This window comes from Oenanthe melanoleuca, chromosome 3 (assembly GCF_029582105.1).
Source record: "Oenanthe melanoleuca isolate GR-GAL-2019-014 chromosome 3, OMel1.0, whole genome shotgun sequence".
Taxonomy (NCBI): domain Eukaryota; kingdom Metazoa; phylum Chordata; class Aves; order Passeriformes; family Muscicapidae; genus Oenanthe; species Oenanthe melanoleuca.
In genome coordinates this window covers 71,640,301-71,666,434 of record NC_079336.1, presented here as the reverse complement: position 1 = coordinate 71,666,434, position 26,134 = coordinate 71,640,301, and the positions used below count along the sequence as shown (strand labels likewise).

The 26,134-nt window shown below is 41.3% G+C and overlaps 1 protein-coding gene across 1 annotated transcript in view; it reads right to left on the bottom strand.

Annotated features, from left to right (window-relative positions):
* The window catches only part of PDE10A (phosphodiesterase 10A), a 262,818-nt gene extending 238,431 nt beyond the window's left edge, over nucleotides 1-24,387 (bottom strand). The window contains exon 1 of the mRNA XM_056487304.1: nucleotides 23,916-24,387. The gene's annotated coding sequence lies outside the window, so the exon portion shown is untranslated. The remainder of the gene's footprint in view (nucleotides 1-23,915) is intronic.
* Between the last annotated feature and the right edge of the window lie 1,747 nt (nucleotides 24,388-26,134).

Below are 26,134 nucleotides of genomic sequence, written 5' to 3'. Positions count from 1 at the left end.
TGACTTGTGCCCCAAAATGATCAAGTTCTTGCCTTGTTTATATATTACCCCTTTAGGGTATGAACCACTTCCTTAATAACCAAACTCACCTGTGGGAGAAGGTGGGCAAAAGCCTCATATAACATATAAAAAATAAAGTAACTTAAAACTGGAGCTGCACAGCTACCTTAAACACTTTGTTGCCATATGAGCAAAATCCTTCATAATGCAATGGGTACACTTTTATGATTTGGATTATATTACAATATATATTTTTGTCTTTAAAGACAGCTCACAAATTAGAAGTTGATAGGATGGTTTTCCCTAGTATGAAGATACTTCCATCTTCACATTCTTATATATTAAGACCTTAGTGGATAAAGGAGAGTGAGTTTAAATATCCAGGTCGTATATTTCTTTAAAAATATTATTGGTTATTATTATTGTTATTATTATTGTTGTTATTATTATTGACTGTAAATATTTAAGAACACAGTTTAGAGCTGTCTGACATGTTCATTGACAAGAAAAGCTACACATGTTTAACAGAATTAAGTAGAAACCGTTGAAGTTGCAGGTGTTTTTTTGGTCCTTGGAAACAGTATTTAGCTAGAAAATTTAGCTAGAAAACTTTTTTTTTTCCTGGAAGCTGGAAGGAAAGAAAAAAAGGAGGTAGATAAAAAAGAAAAATCAAGTCTTTTTTCAGCCCTCCACATCAACAGAATGATTCTGTTTTCTTCTGTCTGAAAAACTGAAATATAATTAAAAGTATTAAATAAATTTTAAAAGCCACTTTACCAACAATTAAAGTCTACAGAACCGTATTGGTTACAGCATAACTTTTTCCTAAGGGAAATGGTGTTTTTCCTACACACACTAAGTTCCATTTTCCATGTTCCACAGATTCTCCTAAAGCTAACTTCCCTGTTGTTTCTTTGATATCCAGCATCCATTTGTTTGGTACATTACACACGGAACAGGAAGTTCCCTGGCTGCAAAAAAAGACACAAAATGAGAACACTACCACAGAAAACTGTGGTTGAAAGCAACTGGAAAAACAGAAGGAGCAAGTAATTTCTACTACATGTGCTTTGTTTGGCAGCAGAAACAAAGGTGGGCGTGCCAAGATGAAAGCAAGTACTTTCCAAAAAAGACAGTTCTGGTTTTACCACACAGCTGACAAAGTCTATGAAACTATCTCACAGGTCCTCCAACCAGCCCTGCCTGCAAGGAAGTCACTCAGCAAACACATCCCTGAGCAAGACAAGGGGGAGTGGAAGGACAGAGAGACAAATGACAAACATATTTCCTCATAGGAAGCTGTCCTGAGCCAAGCATCACCTCTCAAAGCAGCCTATTTGGTGCCTTAGAAACCAGCCCCTCTTAACTACTTCCCTGTCACAGTGGAACAAATTAAAACGTGTGTTCATGCCCTGCTGCCACTTGGCTGTCACTAAGAAAGAGAATGTTCCAAGCACCTTCAGAGAATATGAATCAAAACTTAACAAAACTGCTAACATGTATTAGGTTCAAAAACAATCTACACTGATTAGGGAGAAAAGTCAATCCTATAGAAGTCTTTGCCAAAACCATCAAGCCCAAGATTCTACATTTCAGTGCTGTTTCAGAACCACTATTGAAACTTCTAACATTTCAGCTATGCAAATGTGAAGATTTTATTATTTTACAATTAACAGAGACCAATTCACTCATGCTTATTCTGAGAACTAGTCTTTAGTCCAAAGGCATTCTCTTAGCTAATTGTAAGATAGAAAATTGCTCTGTGAAGAAAAAATATTTCAGATTCTGGGTTTTATTTTAGGGCATTAAGATTTCTATATTGACACATACCCAATATCATCAGATCTTATTTTTCTTTTGAAGTGAGAACTATGAAATATTGAATCCTGTGTGAGAATGTGCATAAGATGTCTGGTTTTAAAAGAAGATTGCCCATGATTTTTCTATAACAAGGCCAGATCAAAAACTGCAGGGGCAAGCTCTTAGAATTTTGAATGAGTTTTAGTCTTTACAAATATTTTCTAGCATGTTCAGGCAGTCAGCTTTAATCACACATTCTGGGGAAATACTGTATTTTGTCTTACCCTGAAATGCCATCCTATTTTGCACAACTGAATTTTTGAAATCTCAAATGGATTCACTGTAACTACAGTAAAACCATCATGTATCAAGTCATTCTATGAGAAGTCTCCATCTTTCCCCCTTCACACAAGAAAAAGAAAAAAGCAGTCATAATTATGAAAACAGAAGAGAAGAGAGGTATATAAGAAACTGCCATTTGTCTGGCTTGGATACTCAAAACCTTTTCCAACTTAATTCCACAGATCGGTAGAAAAAGGAACAGCTTAGTGCTTCCTTATAACTTGTAAGGGCTAAACATTGGCAAGATCCTGATACCTGCTTTCATGTGGGGACAAGTTTGTGATGTATCTTGAAATCAAAGCCATCACTGATTTACTTCAAGCAAATTTACTAGTCTTGATTGTGACCAAAAAAAATTGGCTCAATTTGAAAGTGAAAGCACATTTTTAATCAAGCTTTGGAACATAAGAGTGACAGAGAACCTCATTCATCAGACATATGAAAAATAGGTAACACTACTGAGCAACAGCTAAGTAAATACAAACACCATTTATCAAAAACACACAAATACCAGTCTCAATCTAGGAAGGCATTTCAGAATGAAAAAAAAAAATACTTTGAGTTAACAGGACTTCAATATTTAAAATGCTTTTTAAAAACAGTTTATTGATAAAGGAGAAAAAAAGCTTCCAGATTTTCAAAACTGGGGTCAAAACCAGTCTAACTGCATGCTGACATTCACAAGCAGAGTGTGTAAGCACTGCTGACATATACATAAGGATACACTGAAAGCACCTGGAAGGCACTCAAGAAGAGTAACATGGAAACACAGAGTCATTCAGTAAAAGCTCTGTCATTTTTCAGACCAAGTCTCCACTCTTCCACTCAAGATTTGCAGAAATTCAGATCTACACCAGAACAATAGCACATCTTTGAGTACATGAAGAGGGACAATGTTGCAGCAGAGAATCTCAGAGTGAGTGAGATAAATCCTTTAGATGTCTGATCTTAAAGGTTTACATTTACAAACTTGGAGAATAGGAACTTGCATACTTTCTAAAGGGGGAGACAAGACAGACACAAACAGAACACCAGTCTTCTGATAGAAACATTATGAACACTACTCAAATGAGGTATCAATTAATTCTCAGGCCACATATCATTAATCACAGCAGAGTAACTAGACACAGTCAGAGAGATTGCAAGCAAGAGGACAAAAATGATGAAAAGGTACAAAACAACTTAGTGATGATACAATGAACAGGGGAAAAAAAGGGAAAGATGATTGAAAACCAGCTTATTCTCTTCTCAGCTGACTTTCCAATAGTATGGATGCATGCAAATTAAGGGTCAAAGTTAACTTCATGCCAAAGGAGTAAAATGAGAACAGCTCTTTTACTCCTCTCATGTCTTGAGGTTTACAGTGTACGAAAATCACACACTACAAATTCAGATGGATGTATGGAAATATCATGGTGCCAGGTCCATATCATTCTGCTCCAGAGTAAAAATTCATCCTCTGCTGACAGACATCAGGGGCTGCTCCTCTGATTCACTTTCCCCACATAAGACCTGTTTGCCTGTTCTTTGGGAGGATCCAAGACCACCTGAGACAGCACAGTTACATGGACAGCATCCAGCATCAACTCTTTTGTCCCTGAATAGTCAAAGCCTTTCCTCCTACCTCCCAACTACAGCATAATTTTCCCAGTTCCTGCTGGAACTGTTTTTCTGTTCCAAGCAGCATGCCAGGACACTACTGAGGCACATGGTAATTATGGACCCCTCCAGGTGACTTCTCCATCGCACCCAGCTCCTACCTGGCAGATTCCCACTGAATGGTTTTCCCTGCTTTGCTGGATAAAGCTGACTGGGGAGCAGAATACATTCTCCTAACATGTCAGACTATCTAAGACATTAAAAAAAAAATAGCCTAACTTCATACTCAACACCTCTCTCTCTGGCTGTTCTTGGCACGCTATTTTTACATATATTAGAATAAAAAAAGTTTACAATGTGTTCAGTAAGCTGAGAGCCAAAGTGAGGCCATCCTTAAAATATGTTCAGTTTCCTACTCCCAACAAACTGCTCCTACACTAATGTCTGCAACTAGACTCTTAGGACTAGGATGGAATTTCAATTTTTCATAGATTTATTGTTTGTTGCAGTGAACTTGTTGTAAACAAGAAAATTCATCAAAGGCTGTCCTACAATAAGAAAAAATAAACAAACAAAAAGCAAACAAAAAAAAAATCCCAAACCAAACCATAGGAAAAGAAAAAACAACAAGCCAGAACAATTTCTGAAGGGCTGCTTGCGTTATACCTAGAAGAATCTGGGGACTTGCATAGAAGATTTCCCAGAATGAGTTTAATGCTTTGACTGTGAATGAAGAGAAAGAACAGAGCAGGTCTGAGACAGATGATGAAACACACAAGAAAGACTATAGGAGAACAGAGTAACATCAAACTGGCTTTGCTAAGACTTACTCTTAGTTTGTCCAAATTTGATATATTTGCTTTTGCTCTTCCAAAGTATTCTGATTGAATAGCATGGCTGCAAAGCAGTCAAAGTTTTTGCACAATCTGATAATCCTCCACAATCATTTTTTTTTAAGCCATAGCACTATTGGTCAAACCTTGATTTACATTTATTTGCTAAATAATCAAGTTACATATCAACAACAACAAATAATAGTAATATATATAACTACACTTTATAACATGACTGGAATATTCTGGATAGAACCATAATTTGACAGATTGCTGGTAATTCCACATCCTTGTCCATTGCACCCAATAAATGCACACGCTTGACTGCTTTCTTATTGTAAAATGAAAAGAACAATTTTAAAAATAAGGCCTTAAAAAAAACCCCAACAGTAAAAGAGCTCAGGAAGTGCATTTCAATGTGATTACAATACTTCTTTGGTAAATTAAGCCACAGCCTTTGGCCACAACATGACCCAAAGTATGTTGTAATGGTCCACAAATTAAGTGCTTTCTATATGTTATGACTTAGGTATGTACTGCAAAACTTGGCTTCTTTGTACTTTAAAATATAGGGAGAGGAATTTTTATGTCCTATGACAGAATGCTTTATTAAAAATAATGATGTTTCAAGAACTTGTAATATTTGCAGAAAAGAACATTTCAGCAATGAAATACATCTTTGGAGCATTTCTATTTTTACAGTGAGGCAAGTTACATCAGCTTTAAAAAAAAAAAAAAAAAAAAAAAACAAAACACAACAAAACCAGCCTACACAAATATGTTCAGGTCCTCTCTTACTACAGCATCAACATGAGAACATCCCTTGTGTATGTGCACCACTAGACAAGTTCTCTCACACACACATCCTCTGACACAAACACTCCTGCCTTTGCAGGCTCGCACACAAACACTGCGCTCACATGTTGAGCTGCTCGCACGTCATCAATCCTCCAAGCCCTGGCGCTCTCTCACACAAACACAGACGTGCTTCATACCTTCTCCTGCTCTGGAAAACCATGTGAACCATCTGTCACTATTTAATCTTCCAACCCAAGCTAAGCAAGTATGTCCCATCTCAACCCCAGACAGCCTTTCTAGCAATACACTCTTCACAAATAAACCATTGTTTTTGCTGCTGCCTACCTAACACTAACTTGTTTTCCACTCCATCTCTTCTCCAGAGTTGTATATTGCATAGCCAGGGCCAAGACATGTTTTGCAACAGGCAGCATACCCCAAATTACCCACTGAGATCAGTGAGCACCACTGATTTCCCTTTTTGTTCATAACTTCACCCTTCACTGGTCTTTGATTGCTGAGTGCTTAGGCAAATGGACACAGAGAAAGAAAATTTTTTAAGAGAGATAGTAGTTATCATCAGAAGAAAGAAACCTACACTTCAAAATCTTGGCTGACTATACTTCCATTTCATAGGTGAAAAGGGAAGGAGCAAATGTATTGTTTGGGGAAAACCCCTCAAAATACAGTCTCAGGACAGAAGGGTCTAAAAGAAACCTGAAAGCTTTGGTGTATAAAAGACAGGCTGGACAAAACACAGAAGAAGAAAGACCACCTTGTTGTAGCAAATCCCAGAAGTGCTGCTGAAAGCAGCATGCTGAACTTGTAAGGAACAGCATCAAAAGCAAGGCTTAAGTACTTTCAACATTTCAGGGAATGTAACAGCACCCCTCATAAACAGTGCAGAAGGTTGCTATTGCTCCCAAAGGTGTTTATTAAACTCTATGAAATCCATCTCCCAATTAAATGTCTCTTTAAACCATTGCTCTTTCTTTCCACAAATGAGAACAGAAGTTCACATCTAATTTTTGTACCAAAGAGATCCCTCAGGACTCTGAGGGTGATACAGCCACACTGGAGGTTGTACCAGTCCTGAAGATTTGGAGCAGATTTCTTTCTGGAGACAGAGCTGAAACAAAAACCTCAGCATCTCCAATACTGAAAAGTCTCCAAGTTGAGGATTAAACCACAGAGTTTCCGGTGCACATAGTGTGGACCAAGCCCACATCCACTCCTAAGAAAGGAGCCAAAACATAGTTGACATAGCAACATGTTGCTTTCTTCTAAAGATGATTAAGTTGGCATGCACTTTAAGAAAGACTTAGAGAGATCCAGATTCCAGCTTTACCAAAATATTAACTTTATTAGGTGGAAGGCGAGGGAAGTAGTATCTGCATACTGTTTGAAAAATAAATTGTTGCACGATTTCTGTTTGTACAGCACTTGGGGTAATGTCACCTACTAGGACTGTGACTTACAGCAAAGATTTTGGGAAAGGGGGAACCTCCCTCTCTTAGGAAATGGAGCCACAGTTGAGAAATCTCTGCAGGCAACTAAATAGTTTTATTAACAAGTGAAAGAAAAGCATCCCATTGGGAAACTAACATTTAAAAGTCTAGGAACCATACACTTTCAGCAGAACTAGTCAGCAGACATTAGATGTTACTGCAAAACAGGGAGAGCTTGAGCAAACAAAACCTTCAAGTGTAGGAGAGCTCTGAGTATCAGCCTTTTCTGAAAGTAAATTCCATAGAACCACCTGTCTTCAGTACCTAAAACAAGTGGTACATGCAGTGGCATGAGTAGACTTCAGGACAGAGAAACCTGTCTCCTCCCATGACCAACTGACCTCAGTGAAATGAGTTTCAATTTTTTTACCATTTTTTTCTTGATGTCAAGCTTCTTTCACATTTCACATCACACACCTCTCACCTAATTGAAGCTAGTGTCTGTGCCCTAGGATAAACTAAATCAGGACGGAAAACTTGTGCAAGTACAAGGATTCTTAAAATTATTAATGAAAAAAAGTCATATGAAGACTGCTAGCAGCAAATGAAAAAAAGTTCCATGATATTCTACTTAGGTCTTTATCCAGCTACTGTAATAACCATTACTTTTGAATTGTGTGTAAGCATTAAAGGAAAGAGACCCTTGATTATCCTAGAGATATACCAGCAAATGAAAGATGGTTGAGCAGTGGCTAACCCCCAAATGTTGCCCTACTGCTTCATTCCTAGAAATGTCCCCAAACCTTCTAGTGACAAATTGTTTATGTTTCCAACAGCAAAGACCAGAATAGAACTATTTCAATGGAGCAGATTGCTATAGGTGGAGAGACTATTTGTAAAGGTGGCTGAGAGATCGTGGTCTTTTTCAACCTAAATATTAATGACAACTCGTCCATATAATTAGCAAAAAATCAGGAAAAAACCTTTGCTCTTTACAAACTTAGCAGAAATTTTGCTCTCATCTTTTTTTTTTTTTTCCCCATTCTTGGTGTTGGAACACCACGGAAGCTGGTCTTCCTACCTAGGACTTGGATGTTCAGTGAGCCTGCCAGGAAACACCAGGTAACATTTTTCAGGCTGTCTTTGGTTTCTTCTTAGAATATGAGAAAGACCTAAATAACCTAAATGGAAAAGCATCTGATCTCCTCTTTTCCAATGCTATCCTGCCATGAATCACTGACAGAACACACTTCTTTAATCCCTATGCACATGTGAAAACCCAAAGGGAACAAAGTCAACCCAGGCTCTTTTCTTAAAGCAGCCACTGCTCAGTGCTTTAATTGGTGATAGTCCTCCTCCAATATAGCAGTGCTGGGAGATAGTTCCAGTAAACACAACATGAAGCATGTCTCAAGTTTTATTTCAAACCAAACAATCCTGCCCTTCCCTCCTCTCTCCCAAAAAACACCCTTCCCTTCACTTTCACCTCAAGGCAATCCAGAGGATTTTCCAAGGGGAAGGGTCTGTTTATATTAACTGTCTGTCGCTTAGACAAGAAGCAGGAAAAGCCAGTAACCCTGAAATAAAGCATCTGTTTAAGCTACTGTAAGAGTAACAACCCACTTTGGAGGCAAAAGAACATCTCCAAAGATAAGGAGAAAAACTTTGGAAAACTCCAAAGCCAGATTTTCAAACAGTAATTGACTCTTAGACTAATGTTCAGGTAGAACTGTTAAAGCAGAGAGCATGGCTGCTCACAACTCCTACCAAAGAAACCCACTCACAAGGATCTGGATAATTCACCTCCTGCAGGGAAAGAACACTCACAACATGTGTAATGTCTTTCAAATGTGAAGTTTTCATGAAAAGACAACAGAAAACATCCAAATGCCGTAATAGCTTATTAAAGAAAAACATGGGGGGGTTATTACACACTATATTCAAATGGAAGTATTTATTTCAATAATTGTTGCTTAGAGTCTCATGCCAGATTCAAGTTAATCTCCTTAAACATCACATCAAGAATATTCATTGTAGGCCCCTGAGTAGCTCAAGCAAGGTTGAGACCAAACTTCATTTCCCAAGCAGCATCATTTGTTGCTCTAGATCACTTAAGCAGAGGCCAATTGTTTTGGCCAATGCAATGTGTCTAACTTTAACAATTTTCCCTATGTAAGATGTGGCTTAATTTAATGTACCATATTCTGTACCACGTCAGTAAGGATGAAGTGAGTAGCAGAAATAAGATTATATTTCTAGCTATGCTAAAATTCAAATTATTACACTTAATAATTTAGATTTGGAAAAGAAAACTAAATATCAATATAATATCTAAAAGAGCCAAAATTTGTATCACATGTAGAAGTTATCTTTAAGAAGTAAAAAAAAATTAAAAATCTACGGATTCCAGCAACTAGAAGTATCATTTCTGACAGATACAGATGGTATGGCCTGTAGTTAGCGAATATCAAGCCAACAGTCAAGCTGAGGAATTCTGGGGTAAGAAAAAAGAACAGGGTCAAAAGCAGTTTTTCTACAGAGAGGTTTCAAACTTGACAAGCACAGAAAATTTTTAAAATAATTATTAAAAATATCTATATCTCACTCCAGTCTTGTAAAAATTTCCCCCATACTTTCAGTACACCGTTAAGTATCTAAGCACTAAATATCATCTGCTCCACCTGGATAATTCAGGTTTTTTTTTAAGACTTCGTGTTTCTCATCTTCTGCTACCTGACAAACTCCTAAGTGATTTAAAAAAAAAAAAAGTCCAAATGAAACAAAACAGTATAATAAAATTCAGTCTACAGAATGAGATGGAGTTGACACCAAAACTCATCTCTTTCCTTCTTCACTGCCTAACTGCTTGCTTATTAAGCCCCAGATCTGACAAAATTTCCATGCTCTAGAAAGAAAGGTAGATTTAGAAAGAGAAGGGATGAAGGAGAGGAGTTTTTACTAGGTTGAAAAAGCAGAAGAAAGCAAAATGAAGAAAGATGGGTACAAGTACAATTACATATGGGCAGTGCAAAGAGACATTTGGGGCTATTCAGCATCACCCTGATGTCTTTGTGCTCTTCAGTGATTAACAGACTGCAAGAGAGAATATCTGCTTTTTCCAGTTCCACTGAGCTGATGAAAGAGCTGAAGACATTCATAACTTCTGACCTCAGCTGAAGGGTTGGTCATAATAACGTAAAATCCATCATATCTGGCTATAATTTAAATAAAAGTGGAATCCTCTGAGACATAACTCAACAGTTAAGAAACAAAAAACTACTTACAAGAAATACACTACAAAAACACTAACAACAAAAACCACAACCTCCCCCCACCCCAACACTAATCTGATATTAATAATGTTCAGGCATATCATTGCAAGTATTAAAAGCAGGACTTCAGAAAAATCTTTTAAAGTTTTACAGATTCCATGCTCCAGACACATTCCATCTCCTGTTACTACAGTTCAACAGCACTTGTAACAGCACCACCATGGCATCTACTTTTACGCACTTACTTAATGTCTCTGATTTTCTAATAAAATGAGAAAGTTTAAGAGAGCTAAAAGTTACTGAAAATCTGAGCTGTGGCAGCACTTTCCAGTGATTACCTTACATGATTTTTCCCCCAGCTGATATCCAAGTACTTAAGGAATTTATATAGTCCAGCCCAGCTCATTCATTTCAAAATTAACTTTCTGTACTATGTAATATTCAAAATACATCTGGAGGATGGAAGAAAATAGTTAAGGAAATTCATTAGTTTATATATTATTGTAGGACTTATTCAAATTTTGTAAATTAAGCATGAACAACTAGAGAGGAAGAAAGCCCAGACACAGTTCCATAAGAGAATTTGGAGGATCATTTCAGACATAAAACCTAAAAAAGTAATAATACGACTTGGAAAAACAGAAATATAGTGGAGGAAGCTGTAAAACAAAGTCACAGCTGATTGGATTTTTTCCTGGATTCTGACTCTCAATAAATCTGCATTAAATTTTTTTTTTCTTTATTGCAAGGAAGAAAACCCAACTTGTGTTTCAAGAGCCATGCTGAAAACCCCTCCACATTTTATTTACCACCACAAACAGGAGCAAAGAGCTCCACTGGTCAAACATAACTCTACAGTAAACTTGTACTACTACAGACTTACTGGTGTCCTCCTCAGTAACACCTACCCAAGTCCATCATCTTGTCTAAATTATTTTGCGTGGCATGTACAAAAATTTTAAAAATTGTTGTAATTTTTATGTGTTTTATGATTAACAAACATTACCACTCTAAAAAAAAAAAAAAAAAAAAAGAAAAGAAAACCACTCAAGAAAAAACAAACAAAATAAAGAAAAACCAAGCCAAACAAACAAAAACCATTCTTCCTGAGGACCAAGTGGGTTTTGTTTCCTCAGACTATATTTAGTGGGCAGAACTAAACAAAAACCAATCACCCTAAAACAACATTCTCTGATGGTAAAGAAAAGATGTCTCTAAATACCCCCAGGAAGATGTTTTAACAAGTGAATGACCTCCTCTTTTTAGGGAGTAATACAGTAACTTGTCACAGCAGACTAAAATACTTAGAACATTTGGTTATTTTAAAATAAATTTAGTTTCCAAGAGAAAGGTTGATCAAACAAGAATCTATGTATGTCTAATATAATTACTTTTAAAAATACTGACTTTTGGTTTTATTAAAAGGAGATAAGATATTAAACTCAGTGAAGAGTCACCTTCAAATAGTAACATAGTGCAAGGACCCATCTTCCCATACCAGGAAGAGCCACAAGCTATTTCACATTTTAACTATAAAAGTATAAACTAACTGGTGCCATACCAGCTGCAAAGACCTGAAGTGCCTGTAGGTACTTGGAAACACAGCTCATTGCTTTGGAGCACAAAATGTTGCGTGACACTACGTGGATTGTCATGACTATGAACACAACAAAAGGTGAGACATTTTTCCTTGGCTTTTTGGCTTGCAGGTATCCATGCAAAACACCCTGGCCAAATTCTGATTGATTTGGTTTGACTTTGGGTACTTTCCTCTCCATCCTGCCATGTGAACAGCGACAGTGTCACAGAGCACAGATGCAGTTGCCGCAGAGATGGGCATTTCTGAGGAAAAGGGGAATTGCATGAGAAAAATGTAAATAAAGGAGAAGAGCAAGCAGACAAGGCTTCCTACTCTCTTTGCAGACCTACCAGAAAACACACTCTGCCCCATTTGCTGCTTCCCTTCTGCTGATCTCGTGCTTGTCTTCACACAACTTGGTAGTACTTTGATGACTTAAATCACTTCAGACAAAACTGGCTTGCTGAAGTATTACGAGAAGAGATGAGTAAATAGAGGGAGGTAAAGAAAGAACACAATGACTTCAAACACACAATAAAAACAAAACCAAGAACCAAAAAATTAGCAACTTTAAAAATACAGCCGTGTGTGTGTGCCAGATTTATTCGATTGCAGCCTCCGGAGAAGGGACCACGCCAGACAAGGTGCTTATTCAGTGCTCAAGTACAAGTTTGCCATCAGCTGAGGCTGCCTTTGGACATGACCTCATTGTAAAAACATTACCCTCAATCACAGTGGTCCTTGCAAACTGCCTCCTGGCTAGTTGATTGTTATTACAGATTTCACAGGAGCTATTAGGTATATTTGCATCTGCATCTTTAAAATCATTAGTGAGAGAAAGAAATACCTGGGGAGTTGCGGGGGGAGAAATAAAAAATCATGTCTGAACAGATGATCTTTACAGTTCCCTCCTCCTGCTGCTAGAAGCTTCCCACTCAGCTTCTGCTCCTATTTGTTCTTCTTTCTCTGGCAAGAACTACTCTTAACTGTGTTAATTTTCTTTTTTGTGGGTTAATGTTGGGGAACGTTCTTGCAATTGCCCACAACTAATAGATTTCCAGTGATTGACTTTACTGCACTCCTGGCAGTAAGTAGAGCATATTTCTTGAACCAGGGTCATTTTAAGAGATTCTAGAAAGTACCTTCAGACATTTCACGGCTCCATTTAAACAGCTACTTTCTTGGTTCCATGCAGGATTTTGAGCAGGAGGACAGAATCTTCAAAGGGAGGTCACTGTCCTCTAGAATATTAAGTTAGAACCATTTCAAGAGTTTGAACAAAGCATGAAGCATGACCTTTTTTTCATTTATTTATTTAAGGCTAAACTTGGCAGATTTGAGAATATCCAACTGTAGTTAGACAGCCATGATCTCAGCCTCTGGCTGTGCAAAGACATCTTAAATCTGTAGGTTCTGTACAGATCCAGGGGATTTTTGCCAAAAAGTTTCCTGAATAAAAATTAAATATTCCTTCATGTTAAGCTTTACAATTTTCTTCCTATCCTAGCCTATTATAATCCCGAATTAAAATATATCACACTTTAGGATTAGCACTTCTTATACTGCACTTTCCCAGCCAAAAATGACTGCTATAATTCTTTAACGATTTAAAAAAGTTTAAGTGTCACATATCTGCTGCCTCAAAGCAGTGAGGCACAGCCTTTTCCTAATTACTGTCCAGTTACCTGGGAGTGAGAAGGGAGCAAGATGTAGTCCTGCCAAGGAAAATCTTGGGAACGCCCAGTGCCTAGGTTGCAGTTGCAGAATGAATGGTGTCTGTCAAAAGTATTCTGTGAGAATGTGGCAGTGGCATACTAAAAGCCACTTACATCATTAGCTTCTAAGTCCTAGATAAAGGATTATCTAGATGCTTTGGCCCTTCAAAACTCAAAAAAACCCCAGAAAAGTTGTACACAGCATACATGTATGTATAACTACATTGGTCTCCTCCCAGTGTTAACCTACCCATTCTTTCAATTTAGCAGCTTCACATCTTCATGAAAATCTTTCCCAAAGCTACATGTGCAGCATTAGCAGAGGTGTACACGTAGGTTTCTTTGTAAGTGCAAGCTACCACCAGCCAGGACTGTGGCTTTATATTTCACAGAGCAAAGAGAAAATGATGGCCTGTAGCTTTTTAACTATCTCTGCAGACTAACTGCAGTGAGTCCCCTTCCCCTAGACATGGCAAAGGAAGGTGTGTGGCTAGGTCACAGTCATCTTCCTGTGTAGTTTTGAATCTGCAGGGCTGACTTTGTCAGTGTGCCAGCTATAGGCCCTTCATCTGGTCAGGTTCTTGTGTCTCCTGTGCATCTTCAACTCCTTGTCTAAACCTCAGCATGTGGTTCTTGCATATGGCACTGAAATCCCAAGTACTTTCAAGTGCCAAAGTAAGCATATACAGTTTGAAACTAACAGGCTCTGTGAGTAAAAGGACAGGAATTACAACAATAGCCAACACTCAAATAGGTCTTTCTGAAGAGAAGTATCTGGATATTAAGAATAAATCTTTTTCAGGTACCATGACCAGAACCTAATGCAACCCACGTGATCCTCCCCAAAACGCTACATGGGCCACAGCACCATCTCCTGGAATCAAAAGTTTCATTGCAAGAAAATGCTGCAGTTCTTCAAGTACTGTGAAGAGAATCAAGCAAAGCAAACAAAAAAATCCACCAACATCTCCAAAACACTGTAGGCAAGGGGCTGGAGTTAGCAAATGCAATAACTGGCCTGCACACCATTTCTCATGTTTCCAAGAACTTAGGTTCTTAAGAAATAAAGGCAGATCAACAAAGAAAAGAGAACTGTTCACAGCTCACTCCACACAACTAAGGACACTCTTCATGCTCTGCAGGCATTTTAAGCTGTTAGTTATCACTTTCCAGACAAGACCTCCCACAGTGCAACTCCGGGAACCTGGTTCAGGTTGGCCCTTGAAAGAGACAAGTACTCATGCAGTCTAATACAGATGGCACAAAAGAGCTTAAAAGCAGTAGGAAGACCACAGACTCAATAATTTCTATACAGCCTCTAGGAGTGAATGTTCCTAGTCCCACTTATGGCAAGGTTCACACAAAGTTGAAGCCCACCTGTAAGTCATTAGCTTTTTTCCCCAAAGACAGCTGTAGAGCTTGCATGGGCTAAATTCTTTTAAAACAGAGACCTACCATCTGAATGTACTAATTTGCAATCTTTGGTTCCAAAACATAACATTAGAAAGTGATTAACAATGTACAGAGCAGATCTGCAAAGCCTAAATAATAATTATAGCATAAGCCCATCTTGGCTGTATCTATACTGAAGGAAGCAGAAAAAATGCAGGTGAATAAACAGTAAAAGTGAGAAATAAATCAGACTTGGCATGGGCAAAACCTAGAAAGCCAACCAGATTGCATACAGAACAGTCAGATTTGTTACTCTAACCTAACAGCTACATAAAACTAAAGCAAAGGCATAATGAAGACTATGAAAAAAGAGCTATTTGTGAAGATAGTGGTTTTTTGATATTCAGCTTGTGATGATGCAGAGTTTGCCTTTTTCACATGTCTTCTGTGACATCTTCACTATCATTTTTCAGCTTTCATCTCTAAACCTAAGTAGGCTTTCCCTTAAAGTCTGCATGTCTTAGTGCTTTCTGAGGATTTTTTCCTCTTTCATTTTTTGTAACTATAACTTCATAGTGCTATCATGTATGACGACTCCATCCCTGGTCCTATTGTACTGGTTTTAACTTTCCAGTATTTTATCTGGGCCAAACAAACTGAAAAACAATGTAAGAATCAATCCATTACCAGCTGCCCCTCATCTCTGATACAGTACTCAAGTAAGACACAGTTTGGATGGCTTTCATACAGCTTTGACACCTGAAATAGAGCTGCTCATTCCACATGTGATCAGACATACTAGAAATGGACTTAGGAGCACAGTCTCAATTGCCCAATGTGTGGGCACGCCTTAAATGTCAACATTATTACCCATCACACTGTGACTGAAGTGGTAAACACACAAAGAAACTGTATTCTAGCCCATCACACCCAGACAGCATCTCTCTTCTCCTCCTCCAGCATAAAGCCACTCCTCCTCCAGCATAAAGCCACAACTGTTGCTTATTGAGTTGCCAAGCTTTCTACATCAGCATTAGTAACTTAAAAACAGGATTATGCTCAAATAGTACAGAAACTTTAGGGCCACAGGCTGAAAGTCACTTAGTGACTTCATTAATGAACAAGTGCTTCATTAGAGTCTCTATTCTTGTGCATTAACAAGACAATGCCTTGAAAAATGAATAAATCTGCATTTTCATGTCACTTGCCTTTTGCATCTCTCCTCCCTTCCCTCATAGAAGCACTGGACCCAGATATGCTCAGAAACCATCCAAGGTGGTATCATCAATACAACTCATCCTCCTGTCAACACAGAATGATCTGGTGAATGTGGACACTGCAACAGGAAACCAGGACTCTCCTTCACACATTTCATGGTAAGGGTAGATGCACATTCTTTTGCTGACCAGGAACAGGGAAGCAGCTTTGTTTATTTATTTAATATTTATTCAATAATTATTTATTTGCAGAAGGAAGTAAATGGCTATGAAAAACCAAACAGAAACCAAGCAATGCATTCCTAGTAAATCCAGGAGATTCACACACATTTTCATTCTAACAGAAGTGAAAGGAAACCTGAAAAGCTTCTAAATATTTTTGTTTCACTTCCTTTATAACCCTCTCACCTTTATGCTGCCCTATTCAGCTTTTTCTTCAAGTGTGAGAAGGCATCCCAGATCAAGGGTCTTCCTCGTCTGTCAGCCAGGGTTCTCCATTTCCCAGGCAGCACCTGACCAGTCAGGGGAGTACCTGAGGCCAGCTGAGGACCAGGTTCTCCAAAGACTAGTCCTAGTCCTCCCTGGAAGGCCACTCAGGCTCACAGTGCAGTCAGGAGGACGTCTTCATTGAAGGTCATTTTCAGAGCTGCTCTTTCCCCACTGCCTCTCTAGGTAGAGAGAGAGCAACCACCAGGTATGGACTCAGCCAACTGCACAACTCTGTTCCATTTAACAGCAGCTGCTACATGGAGTTAGCACCTCCTAGTACGCTGGAGTATCACCACCTGCAGGCTGGGGCCAGCCAGGATGGACACCTTTCCCTCACAAGATGGAAATGAGGCTACAACACTGCCATCATGAGAACCACTCTGCAACTTAATGGAGCCCAAAGCAGAGTCTTGAACAGTTATCACAAAGCTTCAAGATAGGTTTGTCCTTGAAATGCTGGTTATTTAACCAAAGCACCATTTTTAACAGTTGCTCAGGAGATTTCTTCACTGCTTTTTTTGCTGAAATTACGATTCCTGTCTCATTGGGTGTTTTTATAGCATTACCATTCATGCTACATGACCAGCATAGCTGAAATATCTAAGTGCCCACAAATAATTAAAAAGTCATCTCCATTTTTTAAATGCTTAAATAAATTTATTTATAGAACAAGTTGGCAATTCCCCCAAAGTCATACCTTCCAACCAAAGCAACTATGTCAGGTACTTAAAATACCACCCCTTTCCCTAGGGCTCTGCCTCTCACGTCAGCTGGGATAGTTTTTTTCCCCCTAGAATGCAGATAGTGACTTCAAGACTTGTTAGCAGCATCTAAAGACCAAGCTGTACTAGGCAGTACTGCACTGCTGGGCAGAAAAGGCTCCTCCTACTTGGAAACACCAACTCAGCTTAATGCTCAAGCATTGGCCTTTGTATTTTACTTCAAACAAGGCTCATAAACTCATACCCAGGCACACACTAGCACAGCTCACTAAAACAAGTAGGAGAAGAAATGCTCCTCAACAGTCTTTACGATACAGTGGACGCAAAGGCATGTCAGCAGCAAAGCCTGAGGAAGGTATTTTTTCCAGAGAGCACTTTCAAAACTGTTCCAACAACAGCATAGACACTCGTCCCCAATCTCTCTTCCCAAACATTCTGAGTTCTCCTTAGCTTGACATTTTTCTACCATCCTCAGTTTGCAGCTTCACATAAATTGAAGTAAGTTGATAAAATGGTCTTTTCCAGCATATTAAATCTGATCCTCTGAAAAAGTTAGACCCCCATGGATTGTTCACTGCATGTGGAGGGCAGATCCTTGACTGTCTCAGAAGAAAGAGATTAAAAAAAAATTTAACACAGGAAATTATCGGTAACCATTGAGCTAATCAGCTTTGGAAAGCATGGTTCCTTTTTCATTAACAAAACCCTTAATAAGCTGTTGATGCAATTCTTTCGTCCTTTTTTTTTTTTTTTTCTGGTGACACTAACTTCTTCCTGTGAATGAAGTCAGAAGGATCACTTCTTTCTGTGTTATTACAGTATCGGCACAAAACCCAAGCTGCATAATAATTCCTTTCCCATGCCCTCACAAACACGTAAGCCTCTGTTGCTAAACACCTTAACTCTGATTAGCAAGATCTTCCAGAGTATGATTCAGAGAGGGCTTGTTTGTTCCAGGGATCAGAAGCTAAGTGGAAAGAAAAGAATGGTCAGGACACAGAGGATGGAGAAAATTAAGTATGTGAGAAACTGAAGCCACAAATCACACGGGTGAAGAACTGCCAAGAGAAGAACTGCTTTGCTTTTCCACCTGTATCAGAGAACATGAATATCAACTACAGTGTTCAGAGTTCTAAGGTATCACAACAGTCACTTGCTTAATAAAACAAAAAATGGAATAAATACTCTAGCTAATTGTATTGAGAAGACAGTATTTAGAAATCTGTAATTCAGAAGTTGGGTGCAATTCTGATTTTCATTACATCAATGTAAGCCTTCAATAACAAGGTAGAACTTGGTTTCTTCTGCCTGATGATCCCAAATTAAGACTTAATAATAATCAGAACTTAATGCCAAAGTTCAAGACAAATGTGAATGCTAAACAGTCCCACAAATCAAGTGTTAGAGAGAATGGTTTAATATTAACTGCTCTCCCTAGTAATAACTAGGAAAGTTGCATACAAATACTTGCATACAAGTGACCCTCAAGAGGGTTTTGATTAGTAATAACTAAGACCATCAAAATCTTGAAAACATTTCCTTATGCACATTATTACCTTATGTAAATGGTCAGTACCACTGAAAAAAAAAAGTAGTCACATCCTAAAAGTTACTTGTGGGCAGACAGGAGTTCAACTTTGTCTCTGGAAGAGTTTTGCAACGATTCTCTTTAGAGACCAGTTTTGTAAAGCACAAAAAACTCTCAACTATAACTCTCATTTGTGACAATGGAGACCATTTGAACAACTGGACCGCAGGGGAAGTTGAAGAAATGCATTTATTTATCTTCATACAAAATGCAAATTGAGAAAGAACAGCCCAATGAGAATTCACAGATTACTCCTCCATTGAATCTATCATGCTCAAAATCTCTGCAAGAAAATTTCCAAAATACTGTATTGCACTCTATCCAGAAACCACTGGAAAATTGTGAGCAGCATTACCGTATAATTTAGGCACAAGATCATATTGCATTTGGTCCCGACAACCGTCCATATTTTATTTGTTTGTTTTTAAACCAACACCCTCCATTTTCACATCTTCTACACTAGCTTCAACACATTCATAGAACAAAAAAAAAAAGTAACTCACAGAAAGAGGACCCTTCTTCAGTTTTTTTTGTGCTACAATTTTGAGCAAAAGGGTTATTACCAGAAGGGAAGTCCTCTGCTTCAAATTCAGCTGAAAAATATCTTTGTCATTTGACTTGCACTGAAGCCTGAGTGATCTGGTCAAAAGTCAGGAGTCATCTGCTGAAATACAGCTGTCTACATCCATGCTAGATGTTTGGACTACTTTTATATTCAACTGGCAGAAACAGCACTTCTCAGATCTGATTCTGCTGACTAAATGTAGACTTCCACTTCAGGAAGAGATGAATTGATCCCTAGAAATGTTCTGCTTCCTGACTATAAAGGGAGTGCAGAGAGCTGAGTTTCAACACACAAATCCCACCTTTCCCACGCTGGGTATCATCCTGAACAGCCATATCTGGTTTCTCTGTTAGGGCCTTATCAGCTTTGCTGGAATTTCTGACACTTTAACTGGTACAAATAAACCAGTGTAGTTACCCTAAGCTTCATGCACAATCAAGGTAAAGAAAGGAGCACCTCTGAGAAGCAATTCAGCTCAGCTAAAAACCTGAATTCTCCCCAAAGATACCACTGTGTCTTCAGAGATTATGGGAAAGAGCCTTATGAGCCTACCCCCTAATAAGGTGAAGCACTGAAGTGCCTTGAATTAGACAGGTTCAGGCTGTTGCTGCTGAGAAGGTGGAAGATACAGAGCAACCTCACTCCTTATCTCCTCTCCACACTAGTGAGGCTAAAGCATACGGCTTCAGACCCCACAATAAAAGGCAAGGTTACAGTACGGATTACAGACTCCTTCATAAAATACTTTGAAGGAGAATAAAAACAAAGCCACACCAGGGAAGTTTGAAAAATCTGTATTGTGGCCTACATAGTGTCTATCCTCCCACAGCTTCGCCAAGTGAGGATAAACAAGAGCTGAATGAAACTCTACAAGTGCACACTTCTGTTGGCCAAATATCCAGCACAGTCTGGAGCAGCTAAGAACTAGTCCGCACTCTCGTAGTATTTAAAAACAGAAGTGCAGACCCTCAAAAGGGTCTGAGACTCCTCTGTCAGCAACACCTGCTCTCAGCTGACCAGGAACCACAGAAGAAGAAGATGGCAGATCTGGATCCAGGCTCTCTCATTCACGCTTCTGTCACTGAAAGAAGTCACCTCGTTAGCTGAGGACAGCCGGGCTTCCGCATTCAGCTTCTGCAGGAACACAGGATTTGGCAGCCTCCAGAAATCTGAGCTCTCTGTTTTTCTTCCCTTGGTTTACTAATGCCCATTTCGCCTCCCGGCTCCAAATGCACACACATTTTAATGCTAAACCCCAGGTGTTACATGGTTTCTCTATACTTTCAGGCAAACACCACACACCTGCCCTCCAAACTTAGCAAGTATGTCTTCTCCACAGAGCTAGGAAACCTGCTGTAAGAGCACAGTGCTTCATAGTAAGATGCTTAGGCTTAATTAAAAAAAAAAAAAAAAAAAAAAAAAATCTTCCCATCTCATGCCTTAAGAAAGTCTCACACCCACCATCTTACACAAAAATACATTCCCTACAAGACTGTGATACATTGCACACTCTTAATGGTTTCTACAGTTACATAGGCACAGACAATGTAATTAACAAGCAACATTCCTTCTTGTAAAATAGGAGGGAAAAAATAAACAGAAGTTCACAAAAACATATTTAAGCTCAGAAATAAAACTACATTTCTTTACCTAATTTCATTATTTACAATGTAAGAAAAGACAAGACCCTGGATTATCTAGGTGCAAAACACAAGTTTTCAATCTGTCTGATTTACAAAATACATCGTGTCCCCTTATGAGGAAAATGATACCTTATTTACTCCCTTTAGATACACATCAACACTTTATCAAGCATTTTTTCACTTTCCATTTCATTTGTTTTGTGCATACTGAAATCAAGAAAAAGAACAACCCTGTGTTAAAGTTATATTATGTTTTCTGTTTCTTGTTACATAACCAGAAGTGTTACAGAAAATATTATTGTGGAGATAAAAAAAAAAATAAAAAAGGCATTTAAAAAAAATTCTAACCAGACAAGCATCACTGCATCATAATAACATGTAAGGTGCTTCTACACCCACTACTGGCATACATTTAAATTAAAATTATACATAATCTATACCAAACTCTCTGAATGCTGAATCCCTGCTGAATGCCCTTTCTGCATTTAACCTCCTCCATTGCTGACAAAGAGGTAAGATTTTCCAGGTTAGTAACAGCAAAATTCCACATTGTAAAAACATTGAATGCTGTCATGCATATAAAGTCATTGTCAGGGTCTGAAAATATCCTTCCCATGTCAAGATTAGTCTTTAGCACAGAAATGGCAAGACAATATGAACATGTTATTTTCTTGTGGGAGAGCCAAGCAATTAAAAACCAACAACCACATAAACCCTAAATCATATCTTTTGAGAGAAATGGTGAATTTCAGTGTTCCTTTCTAATGAATCCAGAAGAACACACCAACCACTGTGCTGGAAATATTTCCTTGCAAAAGCAGGCACATCCATGGTGGTAAGGGAATTTCACGATGTGGGTGATTTGTGACGTTAGGATCTTTCACATCATTTACAAAAAGGGCCACAGACTCCATGTTGGAAAACACACTCATGCCATCCCTCTGTGCTCAGTGTACACCTGCCCAGGCAAAAACACCATGTTTCTGAATTCGAGCATGCACAGAGACACACTCACACCGTCATCTGAGCCCACCACACAGCCACCAGCTCCCACCAGAGCCACTCGCAACAGCCTGGAACACTGCTCCGAATCCAACCGGAATTTTCCTCTCCCCTCTGCATCACAGCCACGAGCCCAAAGCCCTGCTTGGTTCATCTGGGCCCGCTTTGTTAAAATAAACACAAAGCAAGGGAACCCACTGGGCTGGCTGAACAACAAGGAATTCGGCTGCAGAACTCCCTCACACTTATGCGCACAGCTGATTTTATACCACGCGCCTGCTACGTTCGCATTATTTTGTCAAAAAGTACGGAGCAGCTTTCACCACGAATACTTGGAGCTCGGAAATTGCAGTAAAACCAACTTTAGCTGGGTGCAAAGGGCGCTACAAGAGCGGCGTTTGGAGCCCCAACGTGACGCAACTGAAATGTACGAGGGACGGGGGCTTGCTGGAGGACACCGGCCCCACGCAAAGCCACGAGGTGTGTGTGGTACCCGGCTGGCAGCGCACCGCCAACACATTTACACGAGCTACAAATCAACGAGGCACCGTGCCTGCGCCCATGCCAGTGACAAACTGCAGTGGGCACGGCAGCCTGGGCTGCCTGGCAGAGCTGCCATTCCCCTGGGCCAGCCCCCCACCGCCCTTCCCTCACGCCTTCCCCCCTCACAAGTTCGGCTGGCTGCGGCGGGAGCGGCCCCGCAGCCCTGCGCTGGCACTGCCCGGCCTAGGCGCCCGGGCCGCCCCAGGCTGGCTGGGCTGCGGGAGGCCGGCCGGGCCGGCTCGTCCCCGCCGGGGCTGCCGGCCGCCCGGCCACCTGCAGGCCTCCGCCGCCCTACCTTGCTCCTCGCCGGCCCCAAAGCAGCCTCTGGGCTCCTCGGGGGGGAGCGGGGCTCCGCCGCCCTCCAGGGCTTTGCGTTTCTTCGACATCTGGCCGGTGTTGGGGAGTTGAGTTTCTCCTCTCTCTCTCTCCGGGGAGATGAGTGTATGTAGAGAGAGAGGGAGAGTGTGAGGGAGAGAGACACAGGGAGGGAGAGAGAGAGATTGAAAGAAATCGCTGCTTAAAGAGAGGGGAAGAGACTTTGGAGTGGCTGGAGAGCAAGTAGGAGGCAGGGACTAAGTGGAGAAATCCTACAAATCACAATCCCATCAATTCAGCCCCACGTCTAGAGGGGCTGGTAAGGTCTCCCCCTTCCTTGCTCATTCATCTGAGTGTGTGAGTGAAAATTAAAGATAGGGGTAATAGTCCTCTGCTGCTTTTCCAAATGTTAGCAGGTGGTGCTTTTTTTCCTTTTTATGGGGGGTGGCGGGGGGGGAGGAAGGAGGGAGCTGATTGATATTATTTTCCTCTGCTGGGATCCCTTCTGGTTTAAAAAAAAAAAAAAAAAAAAAAAAAGGGGGGGGGGCAGGTAAAAGCTGAATGGATTGGGGGGGGGGGAGTTGGAAAGGGGGGGGGTGGTGTATGGAGAGCGCGGAGAACGAGAAGATTAAAAAGAAAACCAGGAGCAGAGGAGGAGGGCTGAGAAGAGCCTGCAGGTGCAGGGAGGCAAAATTCCCTGCAGGGGTCATGTGCTCCGGGAGCCGGAGCTCCCTCCGCGGCTCCCCGGAGGCTGCCGGCGGGCGGGGGCTGCGGCCACCGCGCCCGGCACCTGCGGGAGCGCGGCGGGGCTGGCAGCCCGCACCGGCACCTCGCCTTGCCAACTCCGCCGCCCAGCCTGTGCCCCCGCAGCCGCTCTGCCGCGCTCCCTCTGTAACCCTTTCGGCTCTGGGAACAAGGTGTGCTCCTCCCCTGGGGAGTCCCGTCCCGTCCCCGCCGCCCCCGACCTGCCCCCTTTACAGGCGGATTTCAAAGCTTGCTAGAGGGTATTGTTAGCGGGAGTGGGGGGGAGGAGGGGGCGAGGACACAACTTACCCTCCAAACTATGCACAAGCTCGTCTCTGCTTTCCCCTTCAGATCAACTTTACAGAGCAGATTCTCAGTCAGTCCGGGAGGCAAACAGGCAGGGGAGGAGAGGGGAAATTGTTTAGGAATAGCTGCTGCCAAGTGGGTGAAGTTCAGGGCACAATCCTGGCTCTTCCACGCTCCAGCAGCCCAGCATCTTCCCGGGGTCTGGAGAACAAGGTGTTCAACAAGTCTTCCTTGTTACCCGAAATTGATTGATGATGGCTTTCCCGCCGGGCTGTATTTAACAAAACGATGCAGAGAGCTACTCTGACGAGCAGGAAATTTTAGAGGAGCTTGCAATATAGCTGCGGCTTTAATTTATCTCTCTCTATACATACGTACTTACACACATACACATGCACACCTGTGTACGTGTGTATGTATATATAAATAAAAATATATAACTCTCTCAATACAACGTTGGGTCCACAGGATCTTAGAAAAGCTTGCCTGTCGGCTGCGTGGAAGTTAAAGAGTTTTTCTTAAGCAAAAGGGGCTGATGCTTGGACACATCTCACGTCCAACAGGAGGCAATGACGTCTGTAGCTTCATTGCTATAACAGCACCAAGGCTGCAATTGCCATTCACTGAAATGATAAGGGGCGCTCAGACGTAAGCAGTCTGGACCTCTAGCAAGAGACTGAAGCGAAGATGATTTTTCCCCTCCCAAAACAAATAATAATGCTAAAAAACACCTAAGGAAAGAGACGGGAAAACAGGGAAAGGAATCTAGGTCTTGCAGTCACACGCTTCTGCAATATGATCCTCTAGCACCAAAAACATTTAATTTTTGCAGCTGACTAGACTTTGGGAAATTTCAATATATTATGATTATTCGGGAGGGGGGAGGGGAGGGATTTTTTTTTTTTTTCCCCCTTAATTATTTCTGTCTCTCTTCAAGCAGGCATTGATGAAAGCCGGGTAAAAGTGCCCTCCCCCCATCTTTCCAAATATATTTCGGCTCGGGTACATGCTGAAGTGTTTATGGCTAGATCTTCTTAAGTAGCAATTTTTTGCTGTAAAGAGTACAAGGATTATTTTATGGTTTTTTACGCAGCACTGGCAGGCACTTGGAAAGAAATGAGAATGCCAAAAGGCGACGCGCAGCAGGGCGCCGCTTCTGGCGCGGGGTCACCCCGGCGGTGCCGCGGCTCGGACCGCGCGTGGGGAGCGCTGCCGCGGCGCGGCGGGGGCGGGCGCGGGGGCGGCCAATCCCCGCGGGGGCGGGGGCGCTTCCCCGCCGCCAGCCGCTCCCGGGGAGTGACGGCTCCTGCCGCAGGAGCTCCCGAGGCGGCGGGCAGCGCACCGCGCCCGGCCCCGCCGCGCCGCGCCGCGGGGGAGGCAGCGCCGCGCCCGCCCACGCGTGTCCGCGCTGCGCCGCAGCCGGGCGGGGACAGCAGCGGGCAGCCCGGCACCGCCGGGGAAGGTCCTGCGGGATCGCGGGCCAGCCGCGGTTCCCGCACCGAGCCGCACCGAGCTGCGGTGGCATCCCCACCCAGCTGGTGTTGCCGGGGGCGTTTTGTGAGGTAGCCCCTGAGTGCTGCTGTCTGCTCTCTGCATCCCCAGCCCCCCACTTGGTCTCCAGATTTTTCCTTCTGCGTCCTCTCGGGACCGGGGCAGGGCTTGTCTGGCCTCCAGATGAGCCCAAGCACTAAGTGGCTACTTGCCCAAACCATTGAGCCATTCTTTGCTGGAACAATTGTAGATACCGGTGATGGAAGTGGTATCGCTGCAAGCCCAAATCAGGGCTGCTGAAAGCACCCACAAGGTACCGGGTTCTTCCTCCTTTCAAAGTTGATTTTGGTGAGAAGCAAAAGGCAGCAAACTGGAGTGCCAAGCAGGGAGAGGAGGCATAGAGACTCGTGCTAGCATGGATGTTAAATTTGGTATCTGTGGTGGCCCTTGAAATATCTGTTATGATCATTGCCCACACAAAGCTTTGGTGAGATTGACTGCATAGTAAAGGAGGAGATTTTCAGATCATTAGCAGGATCTGCTTGCTTTCTTATAGTCTAGTTTAGCAAGGTGTTTATTTTTGTGAATGATTTGTGGAGGTTTTGGTGACCTGGTAGCATATCCCTTCTGTGAGATACTAAAAACACTTTACAGAGACCAAAATTGTACATATTTGTCAAGATTTAGGGGAAATCCTATGCTATCTTCTATTTAATTTTAAGTACTACATT